Source organism: Littorina saxatilis, linkage group LG9, assembly GCF_037325665.1.
Source record: "Littorina saxatilis isolate snail1 linkage group LG9, US_GU_Lsax_2.0, whole genome shotgun sequence".
Lineage (NCBI taxonomy): Eukaryota > Metazoa > Mollusca > Gastropoda > Littorinimorpha > Littorinidae > Littorina > Littorina saxatilis.
The window spans coordinates 29,829,217-29,834,216 of record NC_090253.1 but is presented as its reverse complement, the minus strand read 5'-3'; the positions used below and the strand labels follow the sequence as shown (position 1 = coordinate 29,834,216).

The window sequence follows — 5,000 nt, the reverse complement described above, 5'->3', positions numbered from 1 at the left end:
TTACTGACAGACTCTCAAAAGTCGTCTGCTAACGATGCAAGGGAGGGTACTCGTGTTTTTGTTTTGGTTCGCTAGCATCTGGGTATCTTGTAAGTTGAATGTTCGTTTTTTTCGATCTGCATTGCTTTCATAATGAAGGAAACGTTTGTTTATTGCATCCCATACATCAGATCAGTTCTGAGATTCATTTTTGCGTGCAACTGATATGGTTTTCTGAGCCGTGCAATACGATTTTGGAACTTCATACAAATGTGTCACATTGTTCGGCGCGAGGTCAAAGGTCGGGAGGAACGTAGCTCTTTGCCCAAATCGGAATCTGCACTATCATATATTTTTTGGAGTCCATGATGTATTTATTGAGCTATAAAAATACAACATATATACCCATACTGAAGTAACAGAGACAAAGAAGGGAGGTCATGGGATATATATATATAGGGCACACACACTATGAACCCGCAGCGTCTGTTCCACACAGCTCTGTAGTACGGCCGGGGCAACCCCCCCCCCCAACACACACTACCTTTATCTATCTCGGTTCTCTCTTTCGCTCTTTCTCTCTCTCTTACTCTCTCTCTCCCAAATTGTTTAAAATATGAACAGTTAATGAATTGTATATCTAAGATAAAACTAATGAAGCTAGCAAGATTTGTAGTCCATGTTATGATTTTAGTATGTTAGCGTTACATCTAGTTTCTTTATTGGTATGTATATGTATGTAATACATGCTTTTGTTTTGTTTTGTGTTTTTACAAAAGATGCATGGCATAATGGTATTGCCAATTTATTTCGGCTGTATATTATCGTTGTCCGCCTAATGTATACATATTATCTGTCTGATTTCTTACCTGATTTTGTTAAACCTATTTTTCTTTTCTTTTTGTTTGTATGTATGGAAGTGTATATTGCCAATTTATTTTGGTTGTATAGTATTGTTGTATTTGTCCGCTCAATTTGTATACATATATTAACTGTCTGATTTGTTACCTTCTTTTGTTAAAGTTATATCTTTGTTTCAAAGCCCTCTGGCCCCAAAACAATAAAATACTTGACTTGACTTGACTTGACTCTCTCTCTTAATCTTAATCCTTGTTAAATAAAATTCAATTCAATTCAATTCTCTCTCTCTCTCTCTCTCTCTCTCTCTCTCTCTCTCTCTCTCTCTCTCTCTCTCTCTCTCTCTCTCTCTCTCTTAGTCTCTCTCTTTCTCTCTATGTGTGTTTGTCTGTCATTCTGTCTCTCTCTGTCTGTGTCTGTGTGTGTCTCTCTCTCCCTCCCTCCCTCCCTCCCTCCCTCTCTCCCTCCCTCCCTCCCTCCCTTTCTCTCTCTCTCTATTTTTCTCTCTCTTTCTGTTCCCCTCTCTCTTTCTCGTTGTTGCCCACTCTCCACTCCATTTGTAAACCTTTGATCTCTCTTTCTTGACATACAAGGAGCAAGTGTTGCAGGGGATTCCCCTTATTTCCCAGCGTTATCTGGGCCAAGGTAGTTCAAACACTTCCACAGTTTGGCCTATACTAAATCTCAACATGAAAACAACACGCGGCAAGCCGTGAATCATAAGTTAAATGGGTGCACTTACACATACATACTTTACTAGATGAATACCCGCTTCGCCGGGTAGCCGGCTTCGCCGGGAAGAAGTAGAGCCGAATACCCGGCTTGAGTGGCGCACCGTACGCCGGCTTCGCCGGGTCCGAACCATGGACCCGCCAAGCTTAGGTCCCACCCAGATTCGTGGAATGGGAACAGCACGAAAATGATTCAGTGGCCTCAATGCCATTCCTGATCATATCATGTCGTGTTCCAACCTTGTCGACGACGCCGAATGTAACCGTGTGCCGAAACACTTGCTTTTGCAGACCTAGAGTTGCTTTGAAACCACAAACTAATCAAAGCCATGTGTGAATAAAGTGGGACACAGAGGGCCCTGATCGCTCGGGGGTTGAATAAACCACGAGAACTGGTGTGATGTTTGCGTGTACATGTAGCCATTCACATGACATGTATGTGCCATTTAAAGCCTCACTCCGCCTCACATGAGGTTCACAGAACGATGGAATCTTTTACAAAATAAGTAATTCTAACCTTAGTTATAGACTACACTTGCGATAGCATTTGACAGCATTGAATGACACAGTTAGCTTGAATGGCTATTTAGCATGCGTAAACCACACACCAGTGTGTGTGTGTGTGTGTGTGTGTGTGTGTGTGTGTGTGTGTGTGTGTGTGTGTGTGTGTTATCATGGATTTTGGCACGTAACAGTCTATCTTTTTTTATGATTTTTGCAGACTATCGGTCTGGAAATGGTAGCCTTGACGACAGCAAAGAAGTCTAAAGGGCGCGACGGAACCTGCAAAACCACCCTTCCCAATCCAAGCTTCCTTGCACTTCCAGAATTTAAAAAGAAAATGGAAGTTGATAAGTTAATATTACCCATAACAAGTGATACGAAATGGAACTGTAGAAGATTAGACAAACGTAAGTACGAATACGGTTAATCAAGATGTCTTCTCATTGTCAAAACAGAGATATATTTACAAAATGAATTGTTTGTTAACTGAGCTTCCATAGGATCTATTGTTCAGAAGCAAAGGTAAGTCGAGTATACCAAACAGACGGGTCTGTGCGAGGTAGAGATGTATTATGTTTATACGAGTAGTCAAGAAATAATTACAGATTATTATCTCCGTGTACTGCACACTGTCATGTGCCTGACAGTACACCTACGGAAACTGATCTACCAGAAGCCGTATGTATAAGTAAGAAGTGAGAACCTTAGATTTGTTCGTGGCTATATTTTAGAGCTGTGCATTGTTATATTACGGGAAGAAAACACGTTTGAACGCAAATTTGCAAGGAAATTTGGATCGTTTGCTCCGGAACTGCAACGTCGATATGCCAAAACAAAAAGTCTGGCTCAATATGCGGAAACAGGCTGGTAGTGTCATAATTATTTTGTATATGGGTTATTGCAGGCGACGCAACAGTAAAGGGAGAAATAGTTGTTAAAAAAAAAGTCTTGCAGGACCCAAACATACGCTTTCTTTTCTTTTCATAATCAGTTGCTTTGCAAAAATAAAATGTCATTGCTTTTTTCAAGTCAGTCAATACGACCGCAGAACACAGAACTGGGAAATGACACTGATTGGAATACAAGATCTGGGATGACAAAAGCTAAAATGACGCCCTGTGGTCACACCTATCTCGAGAAATAAGCGTCGCACAGAACCAGCGCCCTTGCTTCGCTGGAAAATGCCGTCGTCCAGGCGACTACATCGCTAGGCAAGAGTCTTGTAGAAAGTTCATCGATCTGCACCGGATAGTCTTGGAGAGAACAACTTTCTGACGCTCGCTAATTTTGCCCAGGTCGTTACCCAAAGTTACATTTTCCACCGTGAGCTTGCTGGGAAAATCCCGTGATTTTTGTGTTCCACTGAAAGCACGTAAACGCGTCGCGCTGTTTTAAACTGCGCTGGCTGGCTTCGCACTCTTACGAATTTATCAAACCTATTCCACACCGTATACACTCAGATGCACGCCAACCGAGCAGCGACCCTGTGACGTCATCAAGAAAACGTGGGTGTCTTTAGAAAAGTGTCAAATAATGACAGAAAACTGGTTCAATACGCTCAAATGTTGTTATCGAGAGGTACACAAGACATGCGTTAAAAGGATACATAAAATTAAAATCAGTAATTGGGTATGGATCGAGCTACCAATGCAATTACAAGCGAAGGTGTTGACTTTTGTTCACTAAAATTGTGTTTCATGTGCTTATTACAAAGTTTTGTTTGGGCCTGTACGGGATACATCGTTTACAATAGCTTGTACGACGTCCTCTCGCTGCTGTACTACAACGTTGAGGCCGACGTTGGAAAGATAAGGGCACAATTATCGTTCAAAACTGATCACTGAAGAAAAGTGGTGATTCGAAACAGCGCAAGCATCATAATTGAGTGGGTTACGCTCAGCGCAGGGAATGGATAACAGTCAGCGCAAAAGAAAACAAACATTGTGGGTTTATAAAGGGACGTAATGGGTCAAAAACTGTCTCTTAGTCTCCCAAGAGCTGTATAGTTTGGTTTTGGGGTTAAAACTATGACATCACACACCCGGAACACCTTATTACACAGTTGTTCAAATTCAAAGTGGATCTGTACGTGAGTTGCTGCGGGACATTGATTTTCCCGTGCTTCCTTCTCCAACATTAGCTTTGTTTTGATTCTTCGTCCCTGACATGTTAGTGTTTGAGTTTTTTTGAGAGAGGAGACTTTGGATTGTACTCTGTGATATCATAGAGACACCATGATGTAGACTGCACGAGTACTTGTGGTGTGGCCGCCCGTCCTTGGATCTTGGTTGGTGAGAAGAGACAGGAACAGGAATTTAACAGACATGTGAACCATTCATGGTTTATGAGAGTTGCGTTGTTCCTGATTTGGCCTATATGGTCTGCTGGACCCCAAAAGCAACAACAATCAAATCAAATCAAAACTTCGATCCATTCTTCTTCTTCTTTTGTGTTCGTGGGCTGAAACTAAAACGTACACTCGTGTTTATCCACTCGTGTCCATGACGAATGCAAGTGTAGTTCGTTCAGTGCAATATACCGGGTGGTAAAAAAAACAACCTCACATTTGACTGCGAATAGAGATTTAGAAAATTTCTAAACCAAACTATAACAGAATCATGGTAAATGATGTCTTAATATCGGACCCTATTGCTACGATGAAAACACAATAGCGTTTATATAGCTATTCTGACTTTAAATTCTGTGTTAAAATCATGTTTTTGTCAGCAACAAGTACCAGAATGGTCCATGTCGTTGATTGCAGACGACGGTTCCCTTTCCGCATGAAGCCACGGAAATAACCGAACATTGAAAAACCCACGGACATGTATTACGGAGAAAACTCGAGATAACGGATTTTTAGCATTACGTCAATATGCTAGGAATCATATGACGTCATGACGTATCATGCTTGCCTACGCATATTGT

The 5,000-nt window shown here is 41.4% G+C and overlaps 1 long non-coding RNA gene across 3 annotated transcripts in view; it reads left to right on the top strand.

Moving 5' to 3' along the window:
• The window catches only part of LOC138975833 (uncharacterized), a 99,295-nt gene that overhangs the window by 86,706 nt on the left and 7,589 nt on the right, over window positions 1-5,000 (top strand). For all 3 annotated transcript variants that reach the window (XR_011458777.1, XR_011458776.1, XR_011458778.1), the window contains one exon: window positions 2,290-2,479. This is a non-coding gene — a long non-coding RNA (uncharacterized lncRNA). The remainder of the gene's footprint in view (window positions 1-2,289; window positions 2,480-5,000) is intronic.